Here is an 18308-nt window from a genome sequence, read left to right as displayed (position 1 = left end):
CTCCAGTGGAGCCAAGTGCCTGCTGTATACTTCAGGCTGTATATACAGTGAAAACTTGGAGTCTCTCTGGGCAGAGGTATGACGAGAGGAGGCAGAAATGACTGCCTTAAGTCCTGAGAGGACAGACGCACAACTTCAAGCGAAGCACAGACGTACCCACAGGACAATATGAATGGAGAGCATGGATACGTAGGGCCTACTCCTAGTAAGTGTAGACAGTATACTCCTTTGCCGTCTCCCCTCCCCATGAAAACGCGCCTATGGGGGAAGAGGAGAGGAGCCTTTTCATTTAGGGAGTTTCTGTCTGAGGGCTCTGTTTCCGGAGTACAGATGCCACCCGGCTGAAGAGAAAATGCAGATTCTCTGGCAAGAATGTGACTAAAGCCACCTCCCAGTACCCGAAGAAATCCTGACCTCACAAACTGCCCAAGAACTGTTTCCCCCAAGTACTCTCCCTGATCACTTCTGTAAACACATCCCCCCCTTATCAAGTACCATGCACAGAGAAGTGAGTGGGTCTCAGATTCTCTTTCTAAGAGACAGGCGTGAAGATGAGAACCGTGCTCGGTTCCCAAGCGAAAGGGAAAGCAGGGGGATGTGAATTCCTGACCCAAACCACAGCTATGAAAGCCACACGGAATCCTTTCCAGACGAGGCATTGCTGGGCTGACTTTCAAAATAAAAACGTCTCAAGCTTCTCATTGCCAGTGAGGGTCACATTCTTTAAGGATGATCGGACAACATTTGCAAGTCTGCTTGTCATCTATACCATGAAATTCAAGGCTGGAGCCAAGAAAATTCCCAGGGAAACTGTTCCACACACACAGCAGAATGAGCCAGAGAAAAAGGGGGGAAGTTGGGAAGAAAACAGTGTTGGTTTCTCTTTGAAGCCCAGCTAGATAGGCTGGGGCTGAAAAAAGGGTGTCCAGGGCCTGCTCCCAGGTCACAGAGCCAGGTGGATCAGTGGTAAATGCCAGCCCCAGGGGCACCCTAGAAAGCTCTGAGCGATGGCCCCCATTCCAAGTGCTACATCTTTTACTTTGGGTTGTGAGCCTTGAACAGCTAAGCCATCTCTCCAGGCCCTAAGGGCTACTTCTAAGTAACTTTTTCTTTTAAAGGATTTCCAGGAAAGGAATGAATTATGTGTTTCCAGATCTTGGGGGTGGGGCGGGGGTGCATCTGATAAAATCTGCACAAAGCTATATAGGTCTCGTGGAGAAAAACAGAGTCCACATTTGGCCCCTTTCAGACCTAACCCCATGCTCTCTCTGCCTTGGTCAGTGGGGGGCTTCTCCAGTCCTCCCTACCCAGCTGGCTTTCCCATCTGTGGCCAGATATAATACCTCAAACATTGCCCCCCCCCATATTTTATTTTATTTTCCCAAACGGTTCCTACCTTGCTCTTTGATATCACTGCCGTCAATCTACAAGCCAGTTTCTATTTCCGCACCCAGAAAGCCACGCATTCGCAGGTACTGCTTCCTCCTAACCTTCTCCAGCTAGACCTCACCTAAGCCTGCCTCCAACGTGGTAGTTCTCGTCTCTCGGATGAGAACCTGGGTAAAACTGGCTTCTTCCCCAGAACAGGGAACAGAGGCAGAGCACTGGCAGAATCAACGCCCCGGGCTGTGCCTCACCCTTCACCACACACAGACTGGGTAAGAGCTCAGATGGGTTGCTGGTGAAGCCTTCTACAAGGGGCCTGAAAACGCCACACTCGTCTCACTGTCTTCACGCCCTACCCTTCCACTAAATGGGTGGACAGTCACCTTTCCTGAGGCCCAGCTGTTTTGTCTAGGGCTAGCATTTCAACTTCATTCCATCCCAAGTTAGATTTTTCAGATACCAATTAGAAAAGACACTGCAGGAAGGCAGACCCACCACCCAAAGGTAGTGCACCACAAGGGTGGCTTCCAACCCCAGATCTGGGGGACTAGAACCAGTCAACCTCCATCGGTTCTGTTACTAACAGACAGCATGGCTGTGAGGTACAGACAGGGAGCCTGGAGGTCTCTTGGAGGCTGGCTACATTATTATCCCAAGAGCGGGGAACACTCATAAAATAGCCCACGGGCAAATAACCACCCAGTGTGATGACCCAAAAACGCAAGCCAGTGGAAGCAAAACCTTCCACACAAACATAACGATTTTCAAAAAATCTGTTTCAACTCAAGAGGTCCATGCTGGGCGGTGGTGGCGCGTGCCTGTAATCACAGCACTCAAGAGGCAGAGGCAGGTGGATCTCTGTGAGTTAGAGGCCAGCCTGGGCTACAAAGCTAATTCCAGGATAGCCAGAAACCCTGTCTCAAACAAACAAAACAACTCAAGAAGAGGTCCGATCTAACTGGAAGCCAAGAATTAACAACAAAAAGCCATTTCTTACACTTCCAGAGATCACAGCCTGGATCTGTGGATTCTGCTGGAGTCTGGGTGACTAAGGCCTGTAAGAACCACACAAATCCTCAAAGTGCTGACCGGAGCAAAGTCCCACGTTCGGGAATGACGGGATCCATGTGTGCATTCCAGGAATGCTTGCACATTTTATAGCGCTCGGAGGAAGAAGGGCGGGAGGGAAGGGGGATGCGAACAGGCACAGTGGGCGTGGGGCCGAGGCCTCAGCTGTCCCAACCTCCTCATCACAGTCACCTAGGAACGCCGATGCACATAACACAGGGTATCCATCACTGCAGACCCCTCAGGCTTCCCAAATACAGTACAAAGGTTACACCGTTAGGGGATGGACATTCACATAGCCAAGTCCTCCCTGGAAGGATGTCAGCTGTGATCAGAGCTTCCCAGTGGGACCCCAACTCCATTTAAGACTTAACTAGGTCTCTAGCCACACAACTGCTATCCAATCCCTCACTGGGATCATGTTGGTCCTTCCTGCCCTGTCTTATGGTAGACTATGCCTTGTAGACTAGACACGTTTTCCATAAGCAGGGGTGAATTCACCATCAGGAGAACTAAGAAGCTGGGGTCAGCTGGAAGTCTTCCCCTCAACGTTCACACACCATTCTACTCCTCAGGTTCATGAATCCACTCCTCAGCACTTCCTGGGGCTTAGTTCCTACGTCCACTCACCGAATGCATTAATCAGCAAATAATAAAGCATGGATGGGACACTTCCTTCCCTGGGCCACCATTTCTATCACCGGACATAAATTAGCACTTCCTTTTTCAAAGATACCATTTATTTCTGTCCCTTTCTAAGAGGGGGGTGGGGAGGGCTGATTACGGTAATGAACTCAGTCTGGCAGTGTCTCAGAGACAGGAGAAAATAAGTGAGGCCAACTCTAAAATAGCCAGGGGCAAAAGTCCCGCGGTTGGTCTTCAGTCACAACCTGGTCACTTTCTCCTCCCAAAGTCGGTTCCTTAAGAGAAGCTGACCTAGTCTTCTCTGACATACTGAAAACTGAAGGACTAGACTCAAAATATCTCACGGTATAATAAATATGCTCTTAGGAAATAAACACACAAATGAACATCTGACCTTATTCCACAAATAGCACTCAATGATTACGGCCCCAATTCACAAGCCCTTGATGAAGAGTGTCGTGATGTCTTAGCCACAGGTCCGAATGAAACACTACCAGGATGGAACAGAGGTTGTTCACACAAATTTGGGGTGTGTCTTCATTTCTATTGCCACGTAACACATTATCAGAGACTTAGAAACTTGGAACACACTCACTTTTAGCTTTCTTAGTTTCAGAGGTTATGAGTCTGGCGATCACAGGGCTGAGGTCTCTGCTCAGGAGACCCACAAGGCTGGCTCCACATGCTGGCTGAGCTGGGCTGAGCTTTTACCCACAGGCTCCAGGACAAAGTCTACAACCAAGTGCATTCAGGTGGTTGGCAGATTCAAGACCTTGAAGCTATGAGACGAAATTTGCCTTTCCTTACCAGAGGGCAGCTTGGCTTCAAAGGTCACAGTTCCCAGCCGTCTACTTACCCCCCACTTCACAGCCAGCAATGGAAAGTCTCTAGGAATGCCTCTCTCACTTGGGGTCACATTCACTAGGAAGAGTCCGGTCCCTTATAAAGGACAGCCTGGCCACATCAAGTCTATCCAAGATAATCTCCACTTTTAATCGGGCTGCTTTAGAACTAAACCTGCTCCCAGGAATAGAAGACCCACCGTGGTGACAAGTCCTGGGAGACATACAGAGTGTGTCTATCCCAGGCAGCTGGGGTTGTGGGCCATCTCAGGGATCTGTCAACCTGAGACTGCATCAGGATGGGACATAATCAAGAATATTATTTCCTCAACTCAGAAGAGAATACAGCGAAGTTTCTGTGGAGGGGACAGAAATCGGTAATGTCATAGCAAACCAGATGGCCCCAGGTCAGTGTGGTGTGCCCCTCTCATTTACACTGAATGTGACGATCCTACATGGCCAGGGGCTGACTGCTGGAGTTTCTCTGCTTGGGAAAGAATCTAGAACAAGAGAACTTTGCAAATAGGTGCTGGTAATGGGACAGGAATCCTAAGGACTGAATGATTGATTACTCAGAAGATAAGTCAGGGAGATAAAAGGGAGAATGACTTCCAAGTGTTTTATGATGAAATACAGTACAAAGGTTACAGGGTTAGGGGATGGACGTTCACAGAGCCAAGTCCTCCCTGGAAGGGTGTCAGCTGTGATCAGAGGCACAGAAAACAGAAGTAGAACGGGGTGGTTGCAGAAATGACTAGAGGTTAGAGGAGAGAGAAATGCTGAGTCTGACCATGGGGCTGAGCCTGGCCATGAAGGTACCAAGGAAAGAAGTCCAGAGGCACCGGAAGAATGAACTGGAAAAAAAGAAGCACCAGGAGCCGAGAGGTCCTGGGACTGGAGAGCAGCTTCACAGTTTAGTTTGCTGAATGCTTCTTGGACTAAACCATCTTGAGGACACATCCAAGCACTGGACCTTTATACACCCTGGACCTGCCACTGCATGCTTCAGCACTGTGTGGAAAGATCCAGAAACAACAGTGAGCAGGAGTATTGGGAGGAGTCCTCTGTTTTCCCCCACCCAGTGCACTATGAACTTATCTTCCCATCCCTCTAGCAGAACAAGGCCTCTCGAGTATAGAACTGTCTTCTAGCCAAGGCTCTAGCCCACATTACCAGTCTGGGCAACCATCCAAATAGTTTGCTATTTGGTGCAAACTTTCCCGGGGGGGTGGGGGGTGGTGGTGGGGAGAGCAGGGCGGGGAGAGGGGAAGGGAGGGGAAGTACAGCTTGCAGAGAACCTGACAGAGCAACAGTATTTTATTAGTTACAGCTATAACCCCTGTCCTTCTAGACGTGCTGAAGGGTTTCATGTCTGTCTTAGTCTGCTTTCAAATAAAGGACCTTCAGAATCAACACTCTAAGTAGCAGAAGGGACAACTTCATCTCAGAAGCATCCGTCTAGCCGGGAAAGCAAGCTCGTGGAAGGGTTTTCTCACGTATGTGTCAGTGTGCTCAGGGAGGCAGACCCTAGAGGCTGCACTGCATTTTCAAAGCATGCTACTGCCGGGTGAGTTTAAATGATGACTTTCTTGTCTTGATCAGCTAATGGAAAACAAGCCTTGTCTTCCCAGGCTGCCTGCTTGGATTTCAAGAATGTTCCCACAGTGCCCTTGCCCTCCACTGCCACCTAAACTTACAGAGGCATTTTTATTCTTTTAATATTTTCATTATCATCGAGTTGATGTGCATGAATAACCATGGGGGATCCAGGAGAACACTGGGAAAACTTCTCTACAGACAATAACTCTATGAAAACCCCATCAGCTCTCAAAAACAGTTGCTGAAATACATGTGACATCACAGGTCCCAACTTTGAGCAGGTTATTACAGAAGGCACTAAGGTCGGGTCAACAACCCAGATGCTCATTGAATGATCTGGCATCCAGTTCCCCTGCAGCGCTCAGATTAACTGATTAAAAGTTAGGGGATCTATTATTTCTGACAGCCTCTGATAACATGATTACAGGGAAGGATCAGAGGGAAATCAAAACCCAAAAAATGATCCAGCTCAGCGGGGGACCCTTGCTGTACTTCTTACATTCTGAGGAGAGGAAACCTGTGAGAAAGTTAACCGACCCAGGATGAACAAAAGACCAGAATTAGCATGAGGCTTAGGCGCTGGTCCAAGGAGCTGCCATTAAACATTCCCACTGCCAAGTGGTTTATCAGAATAACTATTATCCAACAGATTATTATCCAAGGGGTGAAAGTGAAAGGCAGGCAGGGGAGTATTCGACAATTAACACTGGCCAAAGTAAGAACCACCCTGGCCATGTGAACTGGAGAAAGAGCCAAGCCTCAAATCCCTGTCTACACGGACAGGCTCAAACAGCCTATCTGCCTGTAATCAGAGCTCCACAGTTAAAAAACCCCTTTTGCCACAACTGTGCCTAATATCAGTGGTGACCAGGAGCAGGGTTAGCACAATGTGGCAGCTGCAACCACAAGGTAAGGGACGGAGGCTTGGCAGCTCCTCCCGGGATCCTTCCCAGTCCAACTTCCCGCCCACTCGAACCACACACTAATTCATGAGACACTGGGACAGACATACTCACGGACACCTGAAGAGCATGGTAAAACCAGATGTATTTGGACAGAGACACTGGTAACGCCTCAGTCACTGTGGAGGGTAAAATAGTAATAAAGTTGTCTTACGTTGTATCTACTACTCCGGCACCAGGGTGGGAAATCAGCTCAGAGCTGAAAGAGGCTATCACGAATGCCAAAGCACTCACAGAAGAACAAATGAGTCCCGTCCCCCCCCCCCCCCCCCACCTCCTCCACCACTTTTTAAGAAGGATTTTTTTTTAATGAGTATTTCCCTGTATATATGTATGTGTATCATGTGTGTACCTGGTTCCCAATGAGGCCAGAGGGGGTGTTGGATCCCCTGAAACTGGAGTTACAGATGATTGTGAGCTGCCATGTGGGTGGTGGGAAGTGAACCCCAGTTTTCCGCAAGAGAGGCTAGTGTTCTTAACAGCTGATACATCTTTTGTAGGACTTTCCTTTGGGTCACCAGCTCATAAATAATGACATGGAAACTTGTTATTAATTATGAAAGCTTGGCCTTAGCTTAGGCTTTTTCCCAACTAGCTCTTCTAACTTAAGTTAACCTGTTTCTATTAATCTACATTCTGTGGCATGGCTCCCTTACCTCTCCTCTGTACCACATGTCCAACTTCTTCAGTCTTTCACGCAGCGCCTAGATTCATCCCAAGTTCCTCTTTCTCCACGGAAGTCCCACCCATTCTCTCCAGCCTAGCTATTGGCCATTCAGCTCTGTAGCAGGAATCTTAAAGTTCTTATTAATAAAATCAAACCTGGAGCCAGGTATTGGGGTGAATGCTGGAAGATCAGAGAAGCAGAACAAGCCACAGCTTCCTCACCTCGCCAGTTCCTCAGCTGATCCTGTTTCCTCAGACTGGAAGCCTCTTGAGTCCTCATCCAGAATGGGTCTCAGCTGAACTGCTGCTCGAAAGCCTAAAAGCTTAACCAGCCAAATGCTTCTAGTTTCTGGTCTTCACGCCTTATATATCTTTCCTTTCTACCATCACTCCCTGGGATTAAAGGCTGCTTTCTGGGATTAAAGGCGTGAGTCACCACGCTTGGCTGTATCCTTGAACAGATGGATTTCTGCCTCTGGAATGCTAAGATTAAAGGCGTGTGCTACCACTGCCTATCCTAAGTATCTAGTGGCTGTTCTGTTCTCTGACCCCAGATAAGTTTATTAGGGTACACAATATTTTGGGGAACACAATATCACCACACAGCTCTTTATTAAACCAATCACGGTAACACGTCTTCACACAGTACGAACAAATATTCTGCAACCATCTTTCTGGTCCCAAGTTCTACCATGTTTTTTTTTTTTTTAAACCAACCACAGAAGCAGAAAGAGGTAACATTTCCCTTAGACAATCATCAAACAGACCATTACCTGCTGAGCTCAGAACTGAGCACGCACGAGCAAAAGCAGACAGGACCCCTGAGGCTGCCACACCTCTCCCACGACCACCAGGGAACAGCTACAGCCCAGCACCAGACGCAGCACTTAAGACAACCTTCCCGCTTCCAAACCCTGTGAGGCACATGTTTTCGGCCCCTTTTCACAGACAGGAAAACCAAAACTCAACTAAATAGCAGGGCCCGAGTTTAAACCAGGGTTACAGATTCCAAGTCTATCTCCACTCACCCCTTACACGGCACAATTAAAATCAAATCTTCTCAAAGGAGGCCCACTTTGACACCACCCCACGTCAAGTCCTGGGCATCTGCGAACTTGTAGGCAAAACGTTGCATTCTTCAGTGAGTGCCTTGGACTTCCTTCTATTTTACAAAGATCCACCACATTTGGGCCGTTCATCACATCCCGCAACTAGCAGTACAATCAGTTTTCATACTTGTCGGGGCCCCCAGAAGAGTGTTTCTTTTTCTTTTCTTTTTTTTTTTTTTTTTTTTGGTTTTTCGAGACAGGGTTTCTAAGAGTGTTTCTTGAGAGAAGGAATTCAGTGTTTCTTATTCCTCTTACTTTGAACTTTACCTACCATAATCCATACCATCTGGAACAAGGGCTCTATGTTTACAGACAGTGAATACAAAAACTAAATGGTCATAAAGTCTCTATGACCTGCTGTGCCCAACAAAAAACAAATGTTACAGACAGTGAATACAAAAACTAAATGGTCATAAAGTCTCTATGACCTGCTGTGCCCAACAAAAAACAAATGTGACTGAGTAGCAGTGAAGAAGAGACCGACCCACAGCACTCAGCCCGGCTGGCTGAAATGCCTCAGGCACATTTGATGGAGGTCAAACTTAAGTGAGGCTTTGACAAGTGGAAAAAACTGAGATGTGAACTCAAGATGCTTCAGTATGGACTCTTCCCATGCTCAGCCCCTGACAGTTGTAAGGATCCAGTAAAAAGCAGGCTGCAGCCAAAGTCCTTGTCACCATGGTATTAGCAGGCCTAGGGAGTGGTCCATAAAGCTACTTCTTGGTAGCCTTTTATAAGCAAGAATGACATGAATATATGCTGACCAGAGCTGGGTACACAAAGCCCCACTGGGGGTACCACACTATCTTCTGAGATGGAGAATTGTTCTCCATCAAGGTCTGCAGAGCTCAGGCTGCCATGTGGGAGCTAATAGGGAGAGAACACTGGAAGCTAAGGGGAGGGGTCACAGCAGGCAGGAAGAGGGAGAAGAATCTGAAGAGAGTCCACAGCCACTGCTGGGATGGACTCCTTACTGTTCTCACACAGAAGAGCAGAAAGTCAGGTTGGGATGATAGTGCACACATATGATTCCAAGCCTCCAGAGGAATGTGAGTTCAAGGCCAGTCTGGGCTACACATGGCCCCCATCTCCAAACACAAACAAAACCAAAAAAGGAGAAAAAGTTCTAATCTAAAGACCACGGATCAAGGGTAAGCAGCCTACAGCAACTGCGCTTCCTCTCGCTCTGGAGATCACCCAGTGGAGCTGAAGAAGCAGAGGCCGGAAGGACAGAAGGCGGCGGGATGCAGTAAGCAGGCCCAGCTGATTCAGACCACATGCCGAAGCATGGAAATTCCTATCGCTGCCGCCGCCTCCTCCTCCTCGGCTTCTGACAGACCCCCCCTCACCGAGGAACAAGCACACTTGAGCAGCCAAACCCCTCTGGGCAGCTAAGGGAGAACAACTCTTCTCCACACTCCTACCTCCCACATGCCAGAAGTCATCCACCTCATCCAGTTAATACTAAAAAAAGAAAAGATGGACCTTTGGGGAGAAGAAGCCATCTCCAGAGCCATTCCCACATCCTGTTAGGGGAAAAGTGAAGGCTGCTTACTGCCTGAGTATTTAAAATTAGACATGCACGCACACACACATTTCTATTATATGATTCTGAGCTTATGTAAAAAAAAACAAATCTATAGGGCTGGCAAGATGGCTTCTCAGATAAAGGCTGACTCTGAAGTCACAGAATGTGCACCTCCCACTTCAAAGTCAACCTTTGGGAAATGGAGGGCTTCTCCCACCTACAGCAGACTGAACAAGAACACAGAGGCTAGGGGTTACTTCCTAAGTGTCCCTCCAAATGTGGTCAGAAGATTCCTGAGGAACACTTCCCAGTACACAAGTTTGTTTGTTTCCAACCTCATAGCCTAGCAGATGTGGCTGAGTTGCAGGGCTCTTGCCTACCACGTGTGAGGCCCTGGGTTCAATTCCCTACATCACCCGAACCCAAGGCAGCTGAGATCACCCATCCTCACATCCATTGGGGGCCGCATCTTCATGTACTTCAGCCAAAACAACATATCACATTAGAGCCAATGGCGAGTTGACCCAAAGACCAGCTGTCTTCCATTAAACAGGCCACTGAAAGGATTTGCAAAAATGTGACGTTGTGCATCAACTCGACATTCTTGGTTTGAAAAAGTTATTCTTTCATAAAGCAATGTTTATGTTAATGTGTAATAAGTTTACCACTGTTACTTTAAGTGAATTTGGCAAATGCTCTTAAATTTAGGAACAGAAGATGGAAGTTGCAAGAAGCAGCCCTGTGAACGCCCAAGAGACAGGCTTTGTTTTAGCACCAAGTGTACCAACTAACCAAGAAATCTCCCAAGCTAACACAGCACACACTCTGGATGGTGGGGCAGTCTCAAACATGCCTTGTGTTGTCTGTAAGGCATCCAATGCCCTTTACTGCCTGTGTTGAGGGGCCACACAAGCAACCCAATAGCATGCAAACTCTGTTACACAGCCCTTACAAGGGCCTGCATGGCCTTCCAAGGTGGGTCCCCAAGAACACTACACGGCACTGAGAATCTGAATGAAACCTGATCCACCCCATCTGCAGCCAGCTCCGTCATGCAGACACTGACCAGGCCCTGAACAGGATTGGGGACAGCGGCAAGAATTCGCCTCCAGACTATCTAGAACGCCTTACTTCTACTGTCCCTGAATTTTTAGTGTAAGCAAGTCAGGGGACTTGGCTCAGTTCTGGGTCCGTGGGCCTTAAGCAGGTCACTTATTCTCCTGGGCCTCGGCTTCCTTCTCTGTACAGAAAAGAACTGGAGGACTGAGTTCTTTAAAAGTCCTTCCTGCACTAGCACACTAAAAACCCTGAACAACAGAAGCCGACCGGCATTCACTGGCCTCCACGGCAGCTCACACAGACACTGGCAGAGTCTCAATGCCTGACCTCTAGCCAGTCAACGAGTCCCAGAGCTGAGTGGAAGTGTTAAGAAGGGAGAAGGCAACAGAAAGAGGCAGGAGAAAAACAAAACAGAACAACAACAAAAAACCCACAACACAGGTGTTTTCATCCTGACACAGGCTCCAGAATAGACAACTTACAAATACCGTACCAGAGGGAAAAGGTCCTAATGGACCACACTTCAGTGAGGGGACAAGAGCTGAGTAAAAATGATAAAAAGGGAAAACCATCCAGACTCAGAACACCCACATTCTCTACACACACACACACACACACACACACACACACAGTGAAAGGAGGAAGAAAGTTTATAGGGAAGGGAAAGGGAACAGGACAGGGTCATAGAACAGATGGGCTATAAAGGCAGGAGAGGACAAATAAGGATATTAATAAGCATAATTATTTATTATATAAGGATACATCTATACAAGAAAATGCCATATTGAAACCCATTACTTTTTATCCTAGCCAAAAAAGTTAAGTAAAGAATGAATGTATAGCGGTCCACACCTGTAACCCAGCAGTGAGAAAGGGGAGACAGGAGAATCAGCAGTTCAAGGCCACCCTCAGCTACCCAGTGAACTGAAGTCTGGTGTGGGCTACATGAGACTCTGTCTCAAAAACAAGTAAAATATAAATGCTGAAAATCACAATAAAAATTAGAAAATAGCATAATATGTTTAATATCTTGAAATTACTAATAAAAATGGTATTTGACAAACTTAATTAAAAAAATGAGTGAAGGTAGAAAATAACTAACTTTTTAAAAAAACTGGTGAAAAAGACTGGCACGAAGCCAGGGCCATCATCTGGGGCTCCAACAACATTTCTCTAGAACCCATCAAGATGTTTTGATCCACAAGTAGAAGCTTTAAGGGCATCCGTTCACCAGAGGGATCACGGCTTTAAGTCCAGCCTAAGGGCTGATCTCAAATAAACAAAGCGCAGGAGGTTATACAGAAGTTGTGTGCAAACCCTATCCATTTCACAAGGATCTGGAGCACTCACAGGTTTGGGGATCCTCCACTCTGAGAAGACTCTCTAGAATTTTTATTTTAAAAACATTCAACCACCAGTCAGGCATGGTGGCACACGTCTTTCATCCTGGCCCTCAAAAGGCAGAGCTGGTGGAGATCTGTGAGTTCCAAACCACCCCTTGTCTCGCCAGCCTGAGCTACATAGTGAAACACTGTCTCAAAACCACAACAAACACGTAACAACCCAAGCCTACAGCTGTAGATTTATTTCTTTGTAAAAAACTGAGTTCAAAGAAGCCCGGATACAACTGTTTGCCAAACAGGCAAGTTGACTTTGTGGGCTTCTCTCCTGGTGGCGTCACACAGGGGGCTGCCTGGTAATGAGATGGTATAGACTGATATAGACGACACAGCGCTCGGACAGCTTGCCCCCAGCTTGCCCACCGCAGTGAGTGTTCAGTGAATGTTCAGTATTACCGACTGCGGCTACTAATGACTTTATTTCCATCTACAAACCACTGAAAGAGGTGTTAAAATGAGGCCTCCACCCCAAACAGCTAACGTTAAGGGTCTGAAAGACTCTCCTGCTGCCTTCCCAGCTCTCTCCCATTCAGCTCTGCCTCTACCCAAGGGCTAATTATGAGTTACACGCTAATTATCTAGTAAAAGTTTCTTCAAATTACAGAGCTTAAATGGCGGCCCCCCTGCAGCACGGCTGGATCCTCCAGCCTCTTCCTTTCATGTCCTGGGACCCAGGCTCTTCGCTTTCGGGCCTCTTTGCCTTGTTTCTAACTTCTTGTTTCAGGGCATTCTCCCAGATGAATGGACACTTGGTTCTCATAACAGACGCTACAACAGTTAACTACGATTACATAAACCAGTGGAAAGTGAGCTGGATTTCAAAATGACACAAAGCCAAGGAGAAAGGTTAGCATGCGTGAGAAAGGTTAGCATGTGAAAGACAGCAGAGACCCGGGTAAACAGGAGATATTTGGACTTACCCAAGAACGGTGTCAACAGACAATGAGAAAGCCCAGTGGTGGAGCTTGGGGAAGGTACCCACAGAAACGGGCTTTTCACCAAAAAATGAATATACATGCCCAGCCCAGACACTAAACCATGGGAATTGGTGATCACAGTCACTATGGTAATAGGCACGAGGCATATCTGGTTTAACCTAAAGACTATGAAGGATGGGTAGGACAAAGGCACTAATGCCAACTACACATAGCCCAGCCTTCCATGGCATAATCCAACCTCTTTCTTTTTTTTCCCCCAAGACAGGGTTTCTCTGTGTGTCCCTGGCTATTCTACAACTCAATTCTATAGATCAGGCTGGCCTTGAACTCAGAGAGCCACCTGCCTCTGTCTCCCCAGTTCTGGGATTAAAGGCGTGCACCACCACCACCCAGCCTCAACTGAACTAGAGATCGGAGGTCAACGCTGGAGTCTTCCTCCATCCATTTCTACAGGTGCTTTCTGAGATAAGACCTTCCATGAAATCTGGACCTCATCCGTTCAGCTAAGCCGGCTGGCCGAGCAGCTCAGGACATCGCCCGACTTGGCCTCCCAGGCACTGGTTTTTGCCCTTCACTGCATGGTGCTGGGGATCTGGGCTCAGTTCCTCAGGCTCGGTTCCGTCAGGTAGGTGGACCACGGGCACTGTCAGCTGAGGATAGTTCTGACTTTGTGGGGGGGGGGGGTTGCCTCGTCAAAAGAGGGGTACCTATACCTGGCACCTCACAACAGGACCTTCTTTCTGGCCCTGGTCTTCCTTCAACATACAGCATTACCACCGATTATCTCCAAAGTCATGTTCATCTTAAAGTGGTTTCTCTGTCTCACTTTCCCAAGTGAATGTTACCATATTACGAAGCTCATAAAAGCCCTGGCCTGTTCCTAATGATGATGCCACACCTACACAAATTCAAGATCATAATTAGGAAGCACTTCAATAAACCATCTCGACATTCTGTTCTAGAAAAACATATAAAACAATGTCAATTTTTTAAATGATCCATGTTTCCTTTTACTGATAGACACTCAGACAGGTCTGCATGAAACACGCATTATTCTGAAATCTAGGATCTAAACTTAATATACTAAATGACACACATGTTTAAAAATTCTCTGTAACTCATAAAAAATGAAGTGGTGTGGCCAGTGTCGTAGCATCGGCGAGGAGTCAACCGAGACAAAAACTCCATCGCTGCTGTTTTTGGGTGAAGGGCTTTGCGGTGTGGCTTTGGGTCTCTTTATCTTTAATTAAGTTGAATGGGTACTAAGTGTGTGCTGTAAGCTGGCTATTGTTTTAGCTGAGATAACGCACAACACCACATAGTTTACCCCCAACAAGCAATCCAGAGTGAACAGCGTTCTCTAACCACCCAGCCTCACCTCTGACAGGCGCGTTTGTTTACATGAGATACAGACATGATACCTAAGCCTGTAAAACAGGAGCAGTCCTCTTCCCATGAAGCCCGTGGTCCCCCGCTCTGGAGATCACAGACATCTATTAATAACCACCTCCGACCCTATTATTTCTAGAACATTTGTGTTGTGCTGGCAGTTCTCCGGAAGGTAATTAAACAACAAAAATGAAAATACCACAAGCAACCTGCTAATTTCCATACAAACTAGCATCAGGGTTCGTGGCCATACATGTAATTTCAATCATTAGGGAAAATAAGCCCGGGGGAAGGCCTGGAACACAGCACCAAAGAGAACTAGTCACACCATTCGCGGTGGCTGGCCTCACCAGGAGTACGGGACATTAAAATGTCAACAGTCCAGGCAACCCAGCACTGACAAGAGAGGCTGGGGGACAAGGAATTGAAATGAAACATATAAAATCTTAAGGCCTCAATGCTGCCAGCTGAGACATCCTCAGCCCCTGAGCACTGACGGCTGTGAGGATTCCCAAGGAAAACTCAGCAGACTGTCAAACTTTAGTTCCAGAACCTTCTCCAAGCATGCCATACCACAGTAATTCCTCCAACCCTAACTCCTTGACACAGGAAGGGAGCTGAGTTGGACCAGCAGTTAATTTTGAAGCACTTACCAAGAAACTCCTTTGTGCCAGCCATTCAGTGCTGAATTTAAAATGCAGAAATGGGGGCTGGAGAAATGGTTCAGCAGTTTGGGAGCACTGGCTGCTCTTCCAGAGGACCCGGGTTCAATTCCCAGCACCCACATGGCGGCTCACAACTGTCTGTAACTCCAGTTCCAAGAGATCCGACACTCTCACACAGGCATACATGCAGGCAGAACACCAATGCACAGAAAATAAAAATAAAGATTTTTTTTAATGCAGAAATGAGTAAGACATGAAAACTACTATAGTATAACAAGGTGTCTGCTAATTACAGGAGCCTAAGTTAAACAAGAATTCAGAAAGTGATCCTGCTTGGGGGAAGGGAAAGCTCACCCAGTCTACAGGGACGAGGACCTGAGGAAGAAGGGAAGAGGCAGAGAAAAGGCCCGTAAGGGATGTGTGGAGACAGCCAAGCGCGAGGAAGCGGGCACGGGCCGGGCCTGCAGAGCACAGGGGAGGGGAGCTGAGCCCTTCTACCTCCTGAAGGGAACAGAATATGGAAGGGTATTTTTGCAGAAATCATTTAAGATGGTTAAAAACAGATTCTGCCTCTCTGATAACGGAAATTCCTTTGGGAAGCTTTTTATCCTAACAAAAAGACCGTATAGTTCAACAGTTTATGTAAAAGCATTATAGGAAGATTTTTTTTCCCAAGAACTAGAGGGAAAGCTGGGTAAGGTGGGCTCTGCCTGGAATCCAAGCACTCAGGAAACTGAAGCAGGAGGGTTCTAAGTTCAAGGCAAGTCTGGGCTACAGTTATAGAATAAGTTCCTGGCCAGTCTCAAAACCACTACCACAATCATACACACACACACACACACACACACACACACAGAGAGAGAGAGAGAGAGAGAGAGAGAGAGAGAGAGAGAGAGAGAGAGAGAGAGAGAACGAACACCACCAACACCCTAGCCAGGCATGGTGGCTCACACCTATAATCCCAACACTTGTGAGGCTGAGGCAGGAGCTCAGAGGATGTAAGGACAGCCTGGGCTACAGTGTGAGACCCTGTTTTAAAAACTGCTAGTGTTTGAAATCTTACTGGTCAAAGGGCCTGGAAATGCTAGGAGTGATTTCCCAAACAACCCCTCGGCTAACTGAAACAACATGCAACCCTACTTCCAAGCTGCTGACCATGAAGACCCCACTGTGTTTACTCAGCGCATTCAGCTCTTAGGAGCCAGGGACTGGACAGAACTTGGCTCGCATCTATCACTTAAGCGTGGTGGGTTTCTCTGCTCTAATTTCTTGAGAAAAATGAACATGCATGCATTTATTAATTCCCTTGACACCCAAAGTCAGAGGTTTGTTTTGTTTGGTCAGGGGCCTGAAATATGATTCGGAGGTCACAACATCTCATTTTTTCCATAACTTCCAATGTTAAGCACTCAAGATGCCTCCTAAGCTTTTTTTTTTAATTTCCAAAATGCTAAAATGCCACTTCTTTCACAAAAGTTGTTCAAATAAAGCAAATATTCAACAGACTCCATTTAGAAAAACAGCAGATAAAGAGGTCTGAAGTCTTCGGAGCTGCTTTCTCTAGGCCAATTCATCTCCAAATCCAAATTAAAAGGGTAATTACAATAACAAGGGACACTTGCAGGAGTACCAGACCTCGGTGTGAGCTGCAGCGTTGGTAACTGCGCATGCACTAAGTCGCTGTGCTCTTGACCAATGCTGAGCACTGCCATTTCCAACTCGCTTCTGTTGGCCTGAAAAACGAGACAGAAATCCAGCACCTGACTGGAGTCTTTCCTTCAAGGCAAGGGAGTTGCTTGAAGCCAAACATAACATGAACAGCAGACAGCGTCACATACATAGAGAGTCTTTAACACAGGGCCATGTTTTGGGGTACAGATGTTCCATGGAAACATTTTAGAGGAGGCATCGAGGGTAGAGGCAAAGCCACATGGAACACCCCGAATGTCTTTTCAAGCAGGAAAATGTCCTGACACTGCTTACGCCTTTCACTCGAGCTGACATCTGGCGTCTCATAAAATTACCATTTTTGCGGTTGTAGAGTGGCTGAATATCAACTATTTCATGAAACTCAATCTTCTAGCAGGATATTTCACCACTTCTTTTTAAAGTCCTTATTATGCAAAGCCCAGGCTGGCCTCAAACTTGTGATCCTCCTGCTTCAGTTTCTTGAATAACACAATTACAGGAATGCAGCTCCATACATAGTTATTGCCCATATTTTTACTATTGATGATCTAACTTTTTTTTCTTTGCATCATAGAAATGTAAGAAAGCAGGCTTCGGGAGAAAGAGTATCATAACATATATAAAAACAAGAGAAATGTGGTAAGCAAAGTCAACCTTCTAGAAGACATTCCTAATAACTTACTAAGCAACTCCCTTTCTGGTTCATCCCAGACTCTTGTCACCAATAGTACATGGATAATACATTTTTCTATAGGCAGGAAGAAGCAAGAAAAACAAAATGCTGGCCTCCTAGTGCCAGGGAAGGGAGGAGAGCAATTTACAACTCCGCTCAACTCCCAGCCTTCAGCATCCTCACCAAAGGGACAGCCCTGAGGGACGTGGCTTCTCACCTCTCTTTGGGTTCCAGCACTAACAATTTATTGGGATTTGGCAATATACTTTCTTGTACCTATATCCACTTGCATTTTATATCATCGTCTTGCCAGATTCATAAGTAATTTATAGACTGTAGGAACAGCCATTAACTGTCATTGGACCTAGCTGGAAAAGAAAAGGTCCAACCCTTCACTATATATAGCACATACTTTGCAGAATGTGCATTTGCTCGCCTCCCACATACCCTAGAATCGCTCTCTGGCTCTCTTGATTACCACACTGTTCAACTATATCTGAACTCTGTTCCTCTTCTCCAATTGGATGTCAGATTATAGTTCAAGCATTTGTTCACTTCTATTTAAAACACACACACACACACACACACACACACAGAATGCTTTCGTTCTTCAAATTTTATTCTATTCTAAAAGGCATCTCAGGGCTGGGGATGTAACACAGTTGGTCAAATGCCTGCCTAGCATGGAGG

At 46.7% G+C, this 18308-nt stretch overlaps 1 protein-coding gene and 1 long non-coding RNA gene across 7 annotated transcripts in view; one reads left to right on the top strand and one right to left on the bottom strand.

Annotated features, from left to right (window-relative positions):
- The window catches only part of Septin11 (septin 11), an 89120-nt gene that overhangs the window by 50787 nt on the left and 20025 nt on the right, over nucleotides 1-18308 (bottom strand). The window lies entirely within an intron of this gene.
- Nucleotides 12577-13822, top strand: LOC131920355 (uncharacterized). Of its 2 annotated transcripts, none has more exons than XR_009381632.1 (3): nucleotides 12577-12631; nucleotides 12989-13110; nucleotides 13656-13822. It is a non-coding gene; the product is annotated as an uncharacterized LOC131920355 (long non-coding RNA). The 2 variants fall into 2 exon arrangements; XR_009381631.1 differs by having other exon boundaries at nucleotides 12587-12642.

This window comes from Peromyscus eremicus, chromosome 10 (assembly GCF_949786415.1).
Source record: "Peromyscus eremicus chromosome 10, PerEre_H2_v1, whole genome shotgun sequence".
NCBI lineage: Eukaryota > Metazoa > Chordata > Mammalia > Rodentia > Cricetidae > Peromyscus > Peromyscus eremicus.
Note: the sequence above shows the minus strand (reverse complement) of the source record. Positions and strands in the feature narration are given on the sequence as shown.